The sequence below is a fragment of the Heterocephalus glaber genome, unplaced genomic scaffold (genome assembly GCF_053883595.1).
Source record: "Heterocephalus glaber isolate CG9 unplaced genomic scaffold, H.glaber_assembly_v1.0 deba00001547, whole genome shotgun sequence".
In the NCBI taxonomy this organism is placed as follows: Eukaryota; Metazoa; Chordata; class Mammalia; order Rodentia; family Bathyergidae; genus Heterocephalus; species Heterocephalus glaber.
The window spans coordinates 10,869,367-10,890,273 of NW_028258340.1; the positions used below are offsets into that span (position 1 = coordinate 10,869,367).

Here is a 20,907-nt window from a genome sequence, read left to right on the forward strand (position 1 = left end):
GGTTGGGTCAATGGCAGAGAGGTAAAACGGAGGAGGATGCCAGAGAGAGAGAGGAATTTGGTTTCTAAATGAAGCATCTTGGCTCTATCCAGTGTTTTTCAAATTCTGTCTTCAGGAATGTTTTCTTAGGAAACCCAGCAAGGGAGGGTGGGTAGCCAAGACTGTGGAGCCCATCCTTGCCTCAAGCAGAACAGATCTGCTTTCAACTGATCTGTAAGTTGGATTTCCTGGTAGGATTTTATTTGAAGGAAGTGTTTCAGTACCTTAAATACTCTCAATATTACTCCCATGCTATCAAGATGCTGAATGCTTTTAAGCTAAGGAATACCACAGTCAGATTTCCATTTTAGGTTTGTGTTTTGAAAGACCAACTCTGCACAGTGATTGGCTGAAAGACAGGGTATAGGCCAGATAGACAATGAGGCTCTTGCAGGAGTGCCAGAGAGAGACTAAGAACTAAAACTGTATTAGTGGGAAAGGAAACAAGGATCATTGTTGAGATACTGGGGAATGATCTCAATAAAATCCACTGATCCACTAGATGGGTATGGTATGAAGAAGGAAGAGAGTGATTGAGATTTTCAGCATGGGGAACTGCAAATGTTTTTAGATTTTAATATGCACAAGAATACCTACAGGGTTGATTAAAAATAGACTCCTGAAAGTCCATATCCAAAGACTCTGATTTAATAAAACTGGAGTGAAACCCAGGAATGTTGATAATAATACTGCTAACAGAGATGGAGAATATAGAACAGAAAAGCCAGATCAGTGACAGCTGTGCAGATAGTATAGCACAGATTGGGTACATTTGAGACCCGAGGACCCACATAGAAATTGGGCCATTAGGAGAAAATATCCTAGAAAGATGACTTTAGAAGTTACTTAACTTGAATAAGGTGATCCTGATACAGGAACAGGAACTCTGGTTCAAATCTAGACTCTGAGGGGCAACCCACTTTCCAGTCCTCCTTCTGTCTCTCTTAGGCAGAAGCTTTCTTTCTTCCAATAAATTTTTCCTACTCTTAACCTCCATTGTTCCTAGAATTTTAGAGAACATGAACTCGCATTTCAGATGTCTAGCAGGTTTGAGAGTTATATCTCTTTCCCCTATATCATTTTTGGAGGTCTTCAACCGAGATTACTGGATGGAGGTAAGAGTTTTCTTTCATAGGTTCTAACTTTGGTCTTTTTGCTTCATAGGTTGTAACTTTTGTTTCATAGTCTCTGGACATTTGTTTCATAGATCCTGATTTTTGTTTCATAAATTCTGGTCTTTGTTCTAGCCTTTTGTCTCAAAAGTGTCTATTTAAATGTTTGCAAATTTCTTGTTTTTCTTGTGCATTGTCCTTTGTTAAAATTATCTTTTATTCTTGTTTTGTATGTGCTGCATTTGGACTTAGTTGCTTTAAAATGTTGTAAAATGGGTCTCATAAAATTGGCTCAGATAAAGGCAGTTCAGGCTTTTATCTGTCCCTTATAAAAGCCAAACAGTGGTTACTCTGCCAGCTAGTAATTGCCTTTAGGGCAGCTGCCACTCTCAAAGCAGAGGACAGGTTTCTTCAGTTGCCCTCTGGTGAATTTCCACTCCCATTGACACCAATGGTGGGTGGAACGTTGACCAGATAGACAATTGGGTTCCTTTTTGAGACAGATCTCTGATTCCTTGGCACTAGCAGAAACTGAGGTGACAACTGAGGAGTCATGGCCAGGGATACCCTCTGGTGTATACTCAAAGGTCCCTCAGAAGAAGCTAGCTCCCGACAGCTCATCCAGGTAATCAGCAGAAAATCTCCACATCTTGTCCCTATCTGGATTCCTCAGTGAGGTGAAAGGGGAACTCTGTCAGTGATCATCAGATATCCTGTGTCTCAGAGTGATCTGAAACAATGCCATCAGAGCCCTTTCTTAAGCCTCCTTTAAGAGTTGAGCTGCACCTTTACATAATCTCTCTTGGTTCTTATTTTTCCCGCTTGCCCTGCCCTCCTTTGTCATTTTATTGTATACCTGAAATGTACCAATGACTAAAATGAATAACTGATAATGCGAAATTGGAAGAAAAGGTCCAAAGGGGTAGGGGAAGTGGGAGGGGTAGGGGAAAGGAAGAAGGGAAAGGAAAAATTATGAGAAATGTAAAAAATGGAAACAAAGTCTTTGTAAATAGGGGAGGGTGGAGAGGTGAAGGGAGTGGAGAGAATGGGGAAAAAATAAGAACCAAGATACATCATGTAAAGGTACAAGTTCCCAATGAGAAATGTAACTGTATATATTATATACCTAAAATGTACCAACAAAAGAATAAAAAAAAAAGAGTTGAGCTACAGGCTTGGACTGCTTTCTGTACTACTAGTAAGACCTCTAGACAAATGTACAAAACAAATCTTTGATAGAGTAAAAATACCTGAACCTTTCCTCCCCCCCCCGCCCCCCCCACGTGGTCTTCATTATTCATGTGTAGGGGAGAAAAATGCCTTTGCTGATAAGATGTGGACTTTGAAATGCTGACTGTAGACTTATAAAATGCTATATGGTGATTTTTTGGGGATATTTAACCAGTTTGAGCTTTATTTGGGCTTTTTCTCTCTCCTAGTGAGTTAAGAACTCTGCTTAAACTTTTCTCCAACTTGTTGGGAGTTCATTTGAAAATCCCTTGTAGTCAGACTGCTCCTCCTTCCAGAAAGTCAGACTAAGGCAACTCCCAACAACTGTTTTGTCTTACACTAGGGAAAATAACAATCAGTAAGTTGCATTTGTGTTTTTCCATGCTAACTAGAATATAGGACTATTTTGGTCAGCCTTTCTCTTCATTCATGCTTGCATAGGAAGTCGATAAGAGTGCCTTTACTATGTAGATCGTGGCCGCTAGGAGGACCTGTGAGTTTCAATTACTTAGTGAATTTAAAATGGACCTTAAAGGAGTAGCCTTGCCTTGCTGCTAATAAAAGTTGTCTAAATGACTGGATAGACAACAGAAATTTCTCAGATCTTTCTCTGCCCTAGGGCCCAGGGAAGAATCTCTGACTTACCATCTCTGGAGGTGATCTCTTTTGCAGGAAAAGTGCCCTAATTTGACTGTTGACCTATTTTCTTCTCTCTCTTTCAAGGAACTAGAAAGCAGTGGTTTAAACCCTCTTGGTTTGCTAGCAATACTTCCTTCTCTAAACATGATTGTTATGGCTGAAGTCAATTGTAACTTGCGCTATGAGAGTACTTACTAGAGTAAGGATATAAATTACCTGAGGAAGAAAAGATCGCACCCTGGTAAAGGGTAGATAGTCCAGTCCGGTTTTATTTTCTGGTTCTCTCTCCAGATGGTAGCTACCTACCCTGAAATGGTATAAACCTTGAAGGATGCCTTGGGGATGCCCTAGGGGGCACAGGAATCAAGCAGAGACTTATGGGACGCCATATTTGTTTCTCTTGTTTCAGATTAGGAACTCCATATCTGAACCTCTTACTCCTTTGGAATACATTAAGGAGCAATTTAGTATTTCTCTACACCCGTGCATGGTGTGCCTATCTCCTAAAGCCAAGTACACAGAGGAAAGTACTATGATGCTGTCTCACAATTAGAATTATACTGTAAAAGAGAGAAAATGGTCAAAATCATCTTATGTTGAGATTTTCTTTACACTAAGAAGTAATTCTTGCTTGTGTTCAAATGTAAATCTGGGACATAGGAAAATGAGAGACACCTCACCCTTAAGACATTCAGTACCTCTAAGCCTGAGGGTACTCCTCACCCTTTAGAACCTGAGAACAAAGTTTTCAAGACAACTTTAAGCCTTGGCCACCAGGTGCTGAGGGTGGAATTCCTAGGCCAGCCATAATTAATCTCCATGAGGCTATATCCATGCTTAGCTAAGTTGTTCAGGACCCTCAAAGACAAAATTTCTTGTAGGAAGTGAATGGCAAATATGGGACTACCTGCGTTCATGAGTCTTTTTCTCTCAGTGATCTAAGACAGACTAAATGAGACCTAAAAAAGTTTTCAGATGACCCTGATATTGAGGTCTTTAGAGGACTTATTCAGACCTATGGACTGGATTAAAAAGATGTAATGTCGCTCTTAAATCAAACATTGATTTCTAATGAGAGATAAGTAATATTACAAGCTGCTACTACATATAGAGACAAATATTATCTTAATTTTGGAAGCTCGAAAGACAGGCATCCAGGGGAATAACTGGTTCTACTGGAACACAAGCAGTTCCTATACAAGACCCCCACTGGCCTGTCAATCAGATAGGAGAGTAAATAGAAGACCTTTTCAGGCATGTATTCTTGAAGGTCTAAGAAACATGAGAACTAAGTCCTTTAATTATTTTAAATTGTCAACTATTTATCAGGAAAAATAGGACATCCCTACATCCTGATTTGATAAAAGGAAATACAGTAGTTTTCACCAAGTCACAGTCTTGCAATATGTAGATGGTATGTTGTTATGTGCCCCCTCAGAAGAGCTTTCTAGCCAAGACATCTGCTCTGCTGAATTTTCTGACAGGGGTTATAATACTTCTAGATTTAAGGCACAACTTTGCAGCCTTGAGGTAAAATACTTAGGCCTTGTTATATCTAAGGGAACTCAAAGACTGGGGGAAGAAAGAATTAAACCAATTCCTTCCCTTCCACAGCCCAAGACTCTAAAACAGCTAAGGGGGTTCCTGGAAATTACAGGCTTTTGTGGCCTTCAGATAGCAGGATATAGTGAGATTGTGTGACCCCTCTATTAGCTTATAGAAAAGCCCAAGAGACAGACACCTGGGAACCTCATTCCTAGACTGCACTCTAGAAGTTCAAATGAGCACTTCTAAGTGCCTAACTACAGGACACCATTTAAGTTTGTATGTTAATAAAAGGTGAGACATAGCTTTGGGAGTGTTTCTCCAATGTCAGGGAGCTGCTCAACAGCCTGTAGGGTATTTCAATCATAAATAAGATATTATAGATTCAGAGTAATTCATTAAAAGAGTAAGCCCTAAACAATATAGTTAGAACATTTTCATTCTCTTTCAAGAGGCAATAAGCAGCCATTTGGGTTATTTGCTTATTGGTTTGATTTTTCTGCTTGGCAATGCAGTAGGAGCCAATCATAGCTTTTGTCTCTGGAGACATGTTTTGCTAAGGATCGCAGATCCACTCTGGAAAAGCTCCTGATCTCAGTCCTTCTGTACCTGAGATGGTTAAGATTTAGTTCTTGTGTCATACTTAAAAGGCACTCTTCTGCCCCTTCTCCACTGGTCTGCTCCTGAGAAATAATGCAGTTTGATTCAAGGTATTTCCCTTTTCTGTGGCTGCTGGATTTCAAGACAAAGCTTCCAGAATGGTGAGTTGCCCCTCCCTGGAATCCTTCCAGAGTAAATCTGACCTTCATTTATCACTGGGCCATATAGAAAACTGGTTTAGGTTTAACCCTGAAACTCTCAAAAGATAAATGTAAAAGTTTTAGTTCAGATTTATCTGTCTTTCAGCCCTGAGGTAAAATTAGAGAATGGTAAGAATAGCTAACCTGGCTCTGGCCACTTCCTTGTACCTCTAGTCAGCCACCAGTGGCACTGGATGAGATAAAGTCTAAGGGGCACCTTGGATTGGGTACAGAACAAGATGGATAGATAGGGATGCCTTCTTTCCCTTTGTTTCTTTTCAAACTGGGAAAAACTGTCATAGGTAGATATCCACAGCACAGCAGGTTGGAGCCTTGGCAGGCCTTCTTCCTTCGCTGCTTGGAATTCACACTTAGCTCCAAAGAGTGTCACCTCATCTCTTCTACATGCAAACCTGGCCTGAGCGGACCCCCACTGAAGATGGCTAAAATTACCTTTAATAGTCTGTCCCTTTAGAGGGAACAATTACATGTGGCTATTGAACAACTATGGTTATCAAAGCAACCATGAGAAGCCTGTATAGCTGAGTATTCCAGTCAGATAAACTGTCAGCTTAGGGCCCATTTTAAAATGGTCTTTGCTTTCACAGCTGTAGAAGATTTTTATTCCTTTTGATTCTTATTACAAGAGATCTCTGTTAATTGATCTACAAAGTTCTGACTAGTCTTATTTACAGTTATAAACCTAAAAATTATAAAAGTTATTATAGTTCAACTTGGCCAAATACATCTGAGTGTACTCTAGTTTACAAACAAGTTGTCTTATGTGTGTGTGTGTGTGTCTGTCTGTTCAATTTGTTACACCACGTACAGCTGTTATGTTTGAGCTTTTTTCTTTTGGCATTTTGGATTTTTTAAGATGTTCGCCTGTAACTCAAGTTGGCTTATAGATAAATGTAATTAAACACATGGTTCCCCCAGGTTACCAGATGATCCAAATAATGTCAACTGGTTTTACAAATGCAATACATATTGTTGTCTATGTATAACTTGGGAATCTTTCATTGGTCAAAATGATGTGTTAATTGTTATGATCTGGCTCTCACTGGTCATCTAAAAATTTGTAAGATAATTAAAGACTCTTGGGCTTAGGAAAACTATGGGACGGGACTCCCCTTGGTAAATAAAGGAGCGGCTGCCTGGAAAAAATTTATTTCAGCCTTTGTTCACAAAGGGGACCTCAATATTTTCCATAGCCTTATGGGAAATATATCACTAAACATATCATTTTGGTAGGTATACATTGGTCATGGCCTAAGTTTTCTGTGAAAAAAAAATAAGGTTTTAGTTAAAATGTTCTTGGTACAAAACAAAATTAAATGACAAGGGGTTTTGTGTAACTGATATTCATTGTTATTTCATGGTGTACTAAATATCATTCATCCCTTCTGGGTGTGCAGGTCTTCTAAGATATTGTTTATGGTAATGATCTTTTTGATGCAGATATCTGCCTTTCTCTTACACTCCAGCTACGTGTGATAAGAGGTACATGTCAAGTCAGCATGAGAAAACCAGTCAAATAATAGTTATCTTAAAAACTTATGTGATGTATGTTATACGGGTCACCACACTTAGGGATGCTCAGTCACCAAACAGTTGAAACAATGTCACACTAAAATTAGAGGCTAGACATTATGAACTCCTAAGATACATTTATAGGCCAATATGTATGTTCTCTTTAGATGGCATCCTACTAAGGGAGAACAAATAAGAGTTTTCTTTATGTCATTTAATGTCTTGTGATCAGATGGAGGTATTTGACTGAAAGAATATTCCTTACTAAGATGGACATGTAAGTGTTACAAAGAAAATGTTATCACGATTGCCATGCTAAAATACTATGTGTGGCTCTTGATCTTAAGTTTCTCTATAATATATAACTGTTGTCCATTAACATTCTACAGGGATTCAACTACTAAAACAACTGTGGTTGGTAAAAAGTAACAGCCTTCTAACTGTGCTTTATACTTCAAAAGTGCTTGATGTCTTAACTATTATAATAGTGAAGCTCACTGCTCCTACTGAAATACTTATGTCACTGACCTTCTCTTCTGGGTGTTCGACAACTAAAGTTTGGAGACCAAAACTAGAAAGGTAATTGGGCTAAGAGTGCAGCCAATATTTTGCGCCTGACCCCTCAAGGTCAACAAAGATCCACAACACAAAGGAACCTTTCCTACGGGATCCTACATCTTTGGTAAGTCACTCAACCTCCTGAGCAGGGAGATTGCTGGGCACCAGAGGACAAATGTACCGTGTGCCAAAGGAGGGTCACCAAGAGGGAAAAATCTCCCATGCTTTCACTGAAAGTAACATGGTCAAGCAAGACTGTGACCCAGCCTGATGGCTGACACTGACAGAGGAGCTGAGAGGCTCTATGCATGGTTCCAAAGTAATGCCTGAAGAGGCTTAACCAACCTTGGTAGATAGCAAGAGGCTCAAACTGATTGACAGGTCTCACTTTAACTTGGTCTTAAACATCCAGCAGAAAAGAATAACCAAAAGAGGTATAAAATAATGCCATAGTAATAAAGCTAGATGTAAAATGGGGCTCCAGTCACTGACCCCTTCTGGCAGTTTCCAGCTCTACCAGTAGTTGACCATGACTATGGATCATTAGAAAAAAAACTATGGTAAAATCTATAAGTACTCAGCTAGAGTTTTATATTTCTTAGTGAAATTTGTTCTTCAAATTATCTCATCTTCTTACAGCTGAAACTAGAGAGACTTATGACAAAGCATTATACTTATAGATAGCTTCTTATCAATAAAAGAACCTAAGAGTCAGCAGGCTACAATCACTATTTCAACTTCCAAGTGTGACTTTCTCCCCAACCTGCCCTTTCATTCTAGTGTGCTCATGCTTAGATTATGCTCTAATTTCTTAAAAGTTTTGTTTATTCTTGCCTAGAGGCTGCCAAACTCCAAGCGGTCATACAAATGGAACCAATGACAAATGTGCTAGAGTTCTTTTACTGGGTTTCACTAGATCGACCTTGTAAACAGCTCATAACCGCTAAACTATACAATATGACTTCTATGTTGGATACTGAAGTCCCCTGGACCTTCTCCTTATCCTCTTTGTGGGAGGCTATTACTAGTTTCTCCCATGGAGACCCTTTTTGGTTATATTCATAGCAATCCTGCTGACCTTATAATTTGGCCCTTGTATTAACTGTTTGTTTGGCTTTGTCTCCTCCAGACTCAAAGCTATATGGCTACCAAGATGACAATGCCTGGCACCTATTGAGGGCCTTTAGATAGACTCTGTAGAGTAACTCTAACTGCTGATGACAACTACGACCCTCTTCAGCTGGAAGTAGCCAGAACTGTCTTCACCCTTTGCCCCCTCACAGCACTTAGCAGCACTTCTTCAGAGGGGGGAATATTATAGATAGGTAAGTTAATTAGATATCTTGTTGGCAGGTAGACAGGGCCTCCCTTAAGGCGCCAGACTTCCAGGACCCAACACAGCAAGGAATCAACATGGAGAACAATTGAGACACATTCACTGGTTAGCATTATAAAAAGGAAACAAAGTACTACTTCTCCTAGAGATAGATAGCAGTGATTGATATTCTAAATGGGAAATTCCTTGCATGTGGCTTGTCTTCCCATTTCATCCCCATTTAATCAATATTACCTGGGTGACTGTACTTGTAATCTTATTGGTTGGTCATGGTTTTGTCCTGCCTTATGCCCACCTTGTAAATTTCCATTGGGTCTTATAGTTTTGTCCCACTTTGTACCTGCCTCACCACATGCCTTTGCTGTATAAAACATCTTTGAAAAGTGGGGTGGGCGGACAACCCACTTTCTGGTCCCCCTTCTGTCTCTCTTAGGCAGAAGCTTTCTTTCTCCCAATAAATTTTTTCTACTCTTAAAAAAAATCTAGACTCTGAGATTTTTAGTTGTGGGATCTTGGACACAAGACTGAACCTATGTATACCTTTATTCCATAGACAATATTGGAGTATTCATGGTAAATCTTCAGAGAGTGTGAGCAGTTACTATTATTAGTAGCAGTATTAGACCTATATTTCAGCCTCTGTTTCATAGGTTTGATAATTTTCTCAATATAATTAAAGATTTTTACTAGATTTAATCCCTGTTCAAGACCTTATTCTGTAGGTTGCAGTAGAACAATTTTTAGGTATGTCCTATTGTGCTTAAATATAAAGCCAAACATAACTATTATTCACAAGAACAATGAGACTCAGAGAGGAATTGACTTGAAAGAAAATCAATCGCTGTTTAGTTTGTAGTGTATTTGTTTAGAAAAGTCTTCCTGTGTTCAGAACTCAACTCTGTAATAGCCAGCAAACATAATTTGGTGGTCGCTGTGAATGGTTTAAAACAAGTTAAATTCTTTCTTCTCAAACATGGCTAGTGAAAACAGATCATTGAAATCTTTTTCTTTTTTTCAACATGACTGAATGGACTTCCTTGAGGTTAAGATCAACAGAATTTTCTCTATGCTAGTGTCTGAATTAGAAGGAAGTGATTCCTCATCACAAATTGGGTTTTGGGGCTGGGGATTTAGCTCAGTAGTTTCATCGCCTGCTGCACAAGTGCAAGGACCCCAGTTCTATCCCCGGTACCAAAAAAAAAAAAAATTAGACACAAATTGGGTTTTTGGTACACATCTTGTTCTAATTAGAATGTGCAACATAAAAATCAAACATTTGGCTGTGGGCATGTCTTTGAATATACCATTATCTGTTGAAAGTTGGAAAAATATCTGTTTTGCACAAGGCTTTAACTGCTTTGTTTGAAAATTCATCCTTGATATCCTATCACTTGATTTAATACAATAAACTTCAAAATTTTAATCACATAATTTAATTGCTGTCTATACATTGCTTCTGGGAGGACATATAAATGGACTTCACTGTACTCTGCCATTTGAATTAAATGTATTTGATATGACCTCGCAGTGTATTTTTACTAAGTGGCCCTTGCTAAACTTTCATTTTTATAATCCTGTAAAAGTATATTTAGATTTAAAGTCTATGTTTGAACATAAGAACATCATTATCCGATGGCCACATGCCAAGTTGATTCTTACACACATCCCTACTTCCCATGACATCTATATTTTGTTGAAGTCTACCACTCCCATTCTTAGAAAACATTGTCAGCATTAAATAATTTTTAAAAACTATTAAACATGTGTGAGATATTTTGTTAATAATTAAAATGTTTTATGGAGAAAAAAGGGATATTAAGAAATGAGTTGAGAGATAGATATATGTTCTTTTAAGATCATAATATACAGTGTATTCACCATTGTTATGCTCTAATTACTTTGTTATGAACAATTATCTTTTCACAGAACAGCTTTTATATTCTCTTTATTAATATCTACTTATATTACATTAAAATAAACATTTTTAAAAATTAAAAAATATATTATTTAGTCTTGACTATTTTACTTGCTTTAGAATGATGTATATCTGAGGGTTGTTTATAAAATTCATTTTCTTAGTTTCCCTCTAAGTCCTGATAATCTCTGAAATATTTTCTGACTGCACAACACCAAAATGAAAATGTGACGGAAGTTTATTTATGGGTACTACCAACCCTTAAATGAATTGGACATGTTCTTAATGTAGGGACAGAGTGTTTTCTGACATTTTGTTACAAAGATTAAATCAAATTAGCCTAAGTAACTCGGCTGTTACAAACATTAGAAACTAAATTAAACTTTAACAAGAGTTACAAATGGTACTGTGCTTACTCAGAAATGAGTGAGGTTTTTAAGGGTTCAGTGAAGGTAAATTTGATTTTAATTTTTTTTCAGTAAAGAGGAAAGTGAAGGAAAACAATATTTGTAGCTGGTAAAGTTTAGGGGAAATTTAAAAATTAAGGTGAAAGAACATTTAAATAAACAAAAGGTAATTAAAATAGAAAATAACCATGCCTCATAAATATGTATAGTCATTATGTAAATTTAGAAAGACAATTTAAAATTTTATTTTAAAATTGACTTAATTTTTCTATTAGTATGTGTTATAGTACATAATGATTACATTCCAAGAATTAAAAATTTTAGAATAATGAAATAAACTAGGAAACAGAACAAAATGCTAACCCCCCAGACCAATGTGAACTTTTGAAATATTAGCAAAGAAAAGATGAAAATTAATATGCACTAATATACACCCCCATGCCCAGCAGCATGAATTAAGTATAGAGGAATATAAAGCATCAGTATTTCAGAACTTTGATGTTCAAATATAAAACCCTGGATGAGAAAAACCAGACTCTTCTTGCATAGAATTACTACGTATTGGGGATACTTATTATTTAAGTAAATTTCATCTACTGTAAAAAAATTATCAAACATTTAATGGCACTTGTCAAAGAAAACTGGAGCTACAGCATGCAGGCCAGAACTCCAGAGGTGCTGAGATGTTGTCACTCAATGCCTGAGAATATGAGTTCTGGTGCTTGGCTGCCTGGGTTTGAAACATGGCCCGATTACCCATTAACTGTGCATGATATTTATGTTCCTTAGTTTATTCTTATGTGAATGGGATGATGATGATATGTCTAACTCATGGAGTTCTTGTGAAGATTAAATGAGTTAAAAAACATTTCAAAGCAAGGTTTGATGGGCTTTAAAGGTACACTGTAATCCCAGGACTCAGGAGGCTGAGGTAGTAGGATCACAAATTAGATGCCAGCCCTGGACTACATAGCAAGTTCAAGACCAGCTTGGACTACATAGTGAGAACCTGTCTCAAAAAGCTGACAAACAAAAATCAAAATTAAACAACCAAACCAATCCAAAGAACAAAAAAATTTAAAACACTTAAAACAACCCCTGGATTATTCTAAGTATTATTTTTTCTTTCTTAATATGAAAAACAAAGCGAAAATCTCTTTCAGGGGAACTACTACATGTTAACAAAAGTACACACTCTAAGCAATTATTCTATAATTTGAAAATAATGGCATTTTTAAGGTCTGCTGCACTCTGAAATAATAGAAAGCTCTGTTTCTTAAAGGGATCTTTGGAATACAGAGGACACATGTGTCTACTTTCTTAACATTTCCATACTGACATTTTGATTCCATGACATACTGACATTATTTCATGAATCTAAAGGAAAAACTATTTAACACTATTTAACTATTTTAGACTATTTAACTATTTTTTTCTTTAACCAAACTATGTTTTTGAAAAGGGCCCATCCTGGAGACCCCAAATGGTTTCTCTGAATGTTGATGACTCCGTAGTGTGTTTTTGCTCAGTTCTGCCCCAGATGACAAGATCATTTTTGATATGACTAATGGGTTGGGTTAGGAATGAGTGCTCACCCTGTGGTTTTGCATTTCCATGCAAGTGGGCTTGATCAAGATCTTGAATTCTAAGCAGCTCTTGAACTAAGGGAGGAAAGGATGAGAAAATAGAGAAAAAAAGAAAAGAGGTGAGAAAGGATGATGGTTAGACATACATGATGCAAGAAATGAAAGGATTTTTGATGATATTCATTCCTTTGAGGGTAAGATGGTAACTCATTGTAGTTTTAATTTGCATTTTTCTGATGGCCAGGGATAATGAGCATTTTTTCATGTATTGTCCATTTGTACATCTTCTGAGAAGTGTCTGTTTCAGTGGTCAATTTTTGATTGGGTCATTTATTTTGGGGGGGACTAATATTTTTGTGTTCTTTATTCTTCATGTTAGTCCTCACCTATTTAGTTGTTTTAAAAATATTTTAGGGCCAGGGATTTAGCTCAGTGGTTCCGGCGCCTGCCTTACAAGCATAAGGTCCAGAGTTCGATCCCCAGTACCCCCCAAAAAAAACAAAGAAAAAGAAAATTTTGTATTATCTGTCTCTTCTTTGTAAGAATCTTTTTGGTCTATACCTTTAACTTTGAAGATAATGATACACAGTGTATTAGCTATTGTTAATTTTCTTATTATGTTGTTATAAAATTTTTGAGTTTTTTCATAAAATAAAAAAGAAAATTATTCAGATAAAAAACCTCCAGTGCCTAGCAGTGTATGACCAATACCTGTTACTAAAAAATTATTGAATGAATGAATACATACATATGTAATGGATATATATACAACACTATATACAGGTGACTTGGGAGTACAGCGTTAGTAATGTGATCAAGGTAGATTTTGTCATAATTTTTTAAAGCTATTTTTTTACAGTACTAGGAATTGAGCTCAGGGCCTTTACACTGAGCTATATTCCAGCCCTTTAAAAAGTTTTATTTTAAGACAGGGTCTTGGGAAGCCACTGAGTTGCTCAGGCTGTGCTCAAACTTGGAATTCTCCTGCCTCCACCTCCCAGAGGGTTGGGATTACAGGCATGTACCACTTTGCCTGGTTGCAAAACTCAATTTGTACAAAAGAAAATGAAGCCATAGGAGCATGTTTCATTAACCATATCTTATGATTTGCTGAAAGGGAAGAGAAACCTGATCTAGTGAACTTGCCTTCCTAGAACACATATATTTATCACATTTTGTTTCTCTCTGAGCTCTGGCCCACTTCCAGATGATCTTTCAGAACTTAAGAGTAGCCACTACAGTTGTCAGATCAGCAAGTGATATAGGCAAATTGAGAGCCACTTGTTTTATTGTTGTCTTCAGTGGGATCAGACATCTGTGGACTAGGATTGATGGGGGATATGGAGAAATCATAATCAGAAGATGTGGAAAAACAGAGATTATAAGAAATTATGAAACCACCCACAGAGAGAGATCACCAGGAATGAAACCTGCTGAAGAGAAGTTAGACTTCTGTGAAATCATCTAAAATGTGCAAATGTGTGTGGGGAGGGAGTGGCAAGAGAGAAAGGGAACTAGAGAGAAGACACATGCAACATATGGGATGCACAAAAATATAGTTACACATGAACCTAAATAGAAAGTATTAAACATGATTAGCTAAGTGTTTACATATGCTGGCAAAACATCTATAACATATGCCATTGTGTAGTAAAGCTTAGGTTAAACAAATTGCTCATTTCACATATTTTAAAGCTGCATTTCCCTTTCTTTCCCTTAACATACTAAATAATTATACGAAGATAGTTTCAACAAACATGCTAAATGTGTTCCAAGACACAAAGTGGTAGACATCCAATAATTTCATTCATTAAGTCTGTTAGAATACTTTATCAAACCAGAATAAGTTGAAAGACAACACAGATAATCCCCAAATTCAGGCTAACAGAGAACTTTAGGAACTTATAAATCCTAGAAAAAACATGATTCAATGACCGAGAGACAAATAAGATATTTTTTCACCTTTTCTCTTATCCATTTTCCTGATATTAGTTGCTCTATCAAAATATATAAGCATATGTGGGTTTATGTTAAGGCCCTAGTTAGGGATTTCACTGGAGTCCACAGAATGGCTTTGTGCACTCAAGATACAGAGTATGAATTGTAATGTCATGTGTTGAAGTTGTTGTCTAAACACCATATAAACAACTTATTACAAATGAAAACATAAATACATAATTCCTTTTATGAAATATTTTAAGGAAATTAGTATTTAATTTGTATTTTTTAAATGTATTATTACATATAAATGCTATTTTATACTCACTGTGTTGTGTTTTATATATATATATAACTCCTGTTTTATCCAGGTATACATTTTGATATATTATTTTGCTAAAATATATCTTTACTTGAATGAGGAAAAGAGTATTGCTGATAAGAAATATATTGAAGGGACATTTTTAAAAACCTGATGTATTTTTCCAGTACCTATTCATATTCTCAATCAATTTCTCATTTCTTCATGCTATTAAAAATATCACATTCATATCAAAACTATTCAAGGGTTTCCAGACTTTACACACACACACGAACATGTTGGGTATTTGTCCATATCAAGAATATTACTGAATACAAAAAACAATTCAGAAGATGATAAATTCAACATTCAAGATTTCTAATAAATGAAAGAAATTGAGAGGAAGAGCACTGTCATATACATAGACATGTGAGAAGTTTTTGGCAAAATGACATAGCACTCCTGCTGTGAACTTGATTTCTGTGTGTCACTGGGATACATATTTGTACCTAGATACATTCATTGTTCAGTAAGATCTATGGCAATGTTTCACTTTTCAGATTAAATTCAGTGCTAATAACAACACAATACTCATATTTCTCATCCCAGTCCATCAAATTTATAGCAGCCTAAAGGTCAAAATGTCCCTTTTACATATATGCCTCTCTTTTTCCTTTTATTGTAAAATCCAATATCAAGTGGTGGAAGGAGTCATTTTCTTCCTGACTTACCACCTTCCTGTACAAACACACAAAATATAACAATCAAGAAAGCAGATATCACACTGGAGAGTCCCTAAACGTATTAGTCTTACCTCAGCCTGAAGGTTACTGCATTCTGAAGGATAGAACATTTTTGTAGGCTCCCTTTTCTTTCAGATACACAAACTGTAGAATTCTGGACTACTTGCCCCTCATGAAGTCCTGGAGCAGGAACTTGAAAAACCAGCCTCCCGTGTTCCCACAACCTATTTACACATGGAACACACCCAGTAGCACCGAGTAATGTTTATCTGTGGTAGACAGCTATTCCAAGAAGTAGGCAGTGTCTACATAGCTGAGCTGGGATCAGGAAGGGAAAGGTAATCAATTTAATCTTCTAATGCACATTTAAGAGGATTTTTGACATGACATATTTTTCCACCAATGTTTTGAAAGTGATTCATTCTTTTATTTTTTCTAACTCTGAAAAACTCTATTCTTAAAGCACCCAAGGAAAAAAATACATGTAATAATAACAACTAAATATATGTGCCAGCACTGTTGCAAGTTCTTTACAAACCTCATCCCTCTACAACTCCCAAACTTTATTAGTTATGCACTAATACTATTGTCTTTACATTACAAATGAACAAACTGAGTAGTCTGCCCAATTAGTAGAACCAGAAGCTAAGTGTAGGCATTCCAGTACCATAACCCAATTACAAATACCTATTTAACCACGACATTGCATTGAACATTAGATAATAAGGTCTTCCTAGCATGTGTAGTAACTATACTGCATCTTGCCTTGAAGAAAGTGAAATTTTTGGAAGATTATTTCCCCAAGATAATTATTTATTAATATAAGCCCTGTCAGATACTGTGTTAGCTGCAACGGAGGATCCCAAAGATGGTTACTAGGTAACCAAAAAGATGAGTGTAGCTTTAAGTATCAAGAGAGTTTTTACTTTTTTGTGTCCAAAAAGTCATATAAGAGAAGCCAAAACAGCACTTTAGAGAAGTCTTAAGTATGCGTGTTTTATTCTGTTTTTCAAGTTCACTTCAGCCATCTTCAAACTGATAAGCCCATGTAGTGTGTTTTTTGGATAATGTAATTTTAAGTTCTAAAATTTCCGTTGGATTAATTTTATACTTTCTATTTCTCTACTGACATTTACTATCTGTACATCAATTAAGACCTTATTTTTCTTTCATTCTGTGAATATATTTTCCTTGGCATATTTGCACATATAATAATTGCTTTAAAGTGTTTATAAAGTTCAGCAAACTAACTGGGTATCATCAGGTTTGTTTCTATTGTCTTTTTTTATATGTCCTTGACTCTAAGGTAAAATTTTTCTGTTTCTTTTCATGTTGAATAATTTATACTGTACATTGGACAATGTAGAGACACGCTGCAAAGAGTGTTTTGATAGTTTCCCCTGAATAGTATTGACTTTTTGTTCTATTAGGCAATTCAGTAAGTTTTGTTTTATTCTATGGAGAGTTAGTTATACAGAAAGCCCAACATTTTTCCTAAGCCTGTGTAATTTTGGGAAATCAATCTGCAAATTGTGCCTCCTCGGTAAATCTTGTAAGGGCTGAGTTCTAGGATAGTTAAGGGTGGGTCCATTATTGGTCTTACTGTAATTTTGTTAGATGTCCAGGAACCTCTGCATCCTCTGTATCCTTTGTACTTAAGAAGGGCCTTACCTTGAGTTTCCTTGTAAACATATGCAGAGACAAGAATTGAAATAGAAGTAGTTAATTTGGGTTGTGTATTAGTTTCCAATGGCTTCTGTAACAAAATACTACAATCATGGTGGCTCAAAACAAAACATACTTATCTTGTGATTCTTTTTATTAGTACATGTTTACAGTACCTGCAGTTTACAATCGTCTTGAGGAGTGGATATGGATACATAATATAATTTGTTTATTTTTTAATCCCCTTCCCTTCCCCTCACACCCCCTCCTTTGATTCCTCTTTTCCCATTATTGTTCTTGTTGATATTATTAATCGTATTTCATGTTATGCCATATAATATTTACATTCATTGAGGTGATTAGGTTCCCGAACATGGGATATCTTTACTTATTTCCCCTTCCCCTCCCCTTTGCCACTTACCCTTAGTCTCTTGCACCCCTTCCCATTCGGAAGATATCCATGCCCTTGACTTCTATTCATCCTACATTATTCTCTTCTTTTGTACTTCACCTTACTCAAATGAGAGATACCATACAGTATTTAAGCTTGTTTGTGTAGTTTATTTCATTCAACACTGTATTTTCTAAGTGCACCCATTTTCCTCAAATGTCTCAAATTTATCCTTCTTTATAGCCAAGTAGTATTCCAGTATGTATAGATATCACATTTTATTTATCCAATCATCTACCAATGGGTCTACAGGCTGCTTCTAGGATTCAGCTATTATGAATTGCGCTGCTATGTATGTATGTATCACTATGCATGTATCACTATAGTATGATGTCTTAGCACTTTAGGGATGATACCTAGAAGAGGGATAGCTTGGTCATAGAGAATTTTAGTTCTTTGAGAAATTTCTATGTAGATTTCCATAATGGTTATACTAGCTTACATTCCCACCAAAAATGGAAGAGGGTTCCTTTTTCACCACAGCCACACCACCAACGTTAGTTATTTTTTGGTTTCTTGATGATTGTGATTCTTTCTTGGATAAGACAGAATCTCAGTGTTATTTTAATTTGTATTTTTGTAATGGACGGAGATGTTGAATATTTTTTCCTATACTATTTAGTCATTTGTACTTCTGCCTCTGTGAAGTGTCTGCTGATTTCACTTGCCAATTTCTTGATTGGGTCTTTTATTTTAGGTGTTATAAGTTTTTTATTGTTAATTTTATAGGTATGTTTAAGATATACATAGATCATATTCATCATGAGAAATTTGTACCTGTACATACATAATATATATTGATTTTTCTTTTTTCCCCCAAACCTTCTCTTCTCCCTTCAACCCCTCTTCCCCTCATTATTTGTAAAAGCTTTGTTCTATTTTTTCCTTCTATTCTCTTTTTTTCTTCCCCCCCCACCCCCAATTCCTTGCTCCCCTTCCCATTTGAGCATTTTCTTCCCCTTTCCCAATATCTATCACACATTTTGGTCCTATTTACACTTTCAATTTCTCACACCAGAAAAACACTTTAGTAAGATGAAATCCTATTTATTGACACTTTATATTATTTCCTGTGTGATTGGGGTTTTGTTCATAAGGTCTTTGCCTACACCTATCTCTTCAAGAGTTCTACCTATTCTATCTTCCAGTAGATTTAGGGTTTCTGTTTTAATATTTAGGTCTTTGATCCATTTTGATTTCAGTTTAGTGCATGGTGAGAGATATGGGTCTAGATTTAATCTTTGGCATGTGGAAAGCCAGTTTTTCCAGCACCATTTATTAAAGAGGCTATCTTTCTTCCAGTGAAGGTGTTTGTACCTTTGTCAAAGGTAAGGTAGCTGAGCATGTTTGGAACTGTTTCTGGATCTTCCAATTTATTGTATTGATTATCAAGTCTTTTTTTTTCTTTGCAAGTACCATGCTGTTTTTATTACAGTAGCTTTGTAGTATAATTTCAACTCAGGGATTGTGATGCCCCCTGCCTTGCCTTTGTTGCCCAGAATTGCTTTTGCTATTCTAGGTCTCTCCTGTTTCCTAATGAATTTTAGCATTGTTTTCTCTAATTCTGTGAGGTATGCTGTTGGTATTTTGATGAGGATTGCATTAAACCTGTATAGTAATTTTGGAAGTATGGCCATTTTCACTACATTGGTTCTTCCTACCCAAGAACAAGGTCTATCTGTCCATTTTCTTACATCCTCTCTGATCTCCTTTTTCAGAGTACTGTAGTTTTCAATGTAAAGGTCTTTTACTTCCTTCATTAGATGGATACATAGGCATTTAGGGCTTTTTTGGATGCTATTGTGAAAGGTGTTGTTTCCCTAATTTATCTCTCAGTGAATTTGTTATTTGTGTACAGTAATGCTATTGATTTTTGAGGATTGACTTTGTATCCAGCTATGCTACTGAATTTGGTTATTAAATCTAGGAATCTTTTTGTACAGGTTTTGTGGTCTTCTATGTAGAGTATCATGTTATCCACAAATAAAGATAATTTTCCTAACCTTATTTCTTTCTCTTTCATAATTGCTCTGGCTAGTGTTTCCAGAGGTATACTGAATAATAGTGGTGATAGTGGACATCCTTGTGGTGTTCTTGATTTTAGAGTGAAAGCCCCCAGTTTTTTTCCATTTGTATGATATTGGCTGTTGCTTTTCATAGATGGCTTTTATGAGATTGAGATAAAGACAATCTATTCCAATTTTCTGTAGGGTTTTTATCATGAATAGGTGTTGGAGTTTGTCAAATGCTTTTTCTGCATCTATTGAGATGACCATATGGTTTTTATTCTTGGCTCTGTTAATATGGTGTATTACATTTATTGATTTGCTTATGTTGAACCATCCCTGCATCCCTGAGATGAATCCTACTTGGTCATGGTGTATAATGTTTTTGATGATTTGCTGCATTCTGTTTGCCAGTATCATATTGAGGATTTTCACATCTATGTTCATTAGGGAGATTGGCCTGTAGTTCTCTTTTTTGGTTGAGTCTTTCTCTGGTTTTGGTATCAGGGTAATATTTGCTTCCAGGAATGACTTTGACAGTATTGCTTCCATTTCACTTTCATCAAAGAGTTTCAGAAGCAGTGGCATCAGGCCTTCCCTAAATATTTTGTAAAATTCAGCAGTGAAAGCATCAGGACCTGAGATTTTCTTTGTTGCTAAGATTTTAATTACATTTTCAATTTCATTGATTGATACTGAGTTATTTAGAATTTTTATATCTTCTTGATTCAGTTAGTAATTCATATGTACCTAGGAATCTGTCCATTTCATCTGTGTTTTCCATCTTATTTGAATACAGGTTTTCAAAGTAGGTAGTGATGATCTTCTGGATTTCTGCAGGATCTGTGTGATTTCACCCATTTCATCACTGTTTGCCCAGATTTGAGTCTTTTCTTTCCTTCTTGATAAGATTGGCTAAGGGTTTGTCAAAGAACCAACTCTTTGATTCATTGATCCTTTGTCTTCTAATTTTAGTATCAAATGTATAAATTTCTGCTCTGGTCTTTATAATTTCCTCCCTTGTATGAGCTTTGGGCCTTATTTGCTCCTCTTTTTCTAGAAGCTTGAGGTTCAACATTAGGTTGTTTATTTGAGCTCGTTCT

At 36.3% G+C, this 20,907-nt stretch overlaps 1 protein-coding gene across 7 annotated transcripts in view; it reads right to left on the reverse strand.

The window, feature by feature from the left end:
* Sytl5 (synaptotagmin like 5) overlaps positions 1–20,907 on the reverse strand; it is a 258,603-nt gene that overhangs the window by 130,733 nt on the left and 106,963 nt on the right. The window contains exon 1 of one of the 7 annotated variants that reach the window (XM_021262577.2): positions 15,754–15,887. The exons of the other annotated variants lie outside the window; for them this stretch is intronic. The gene's annotated coding sequence lies outside the window, so the exon portion shown is untranslated. Of the gene's footprint in view, positions 1–15,753; positions 15,888–20,907 lie in introns of those variants that run through there. 7 annotated transcript variants of the gene reach the window in all.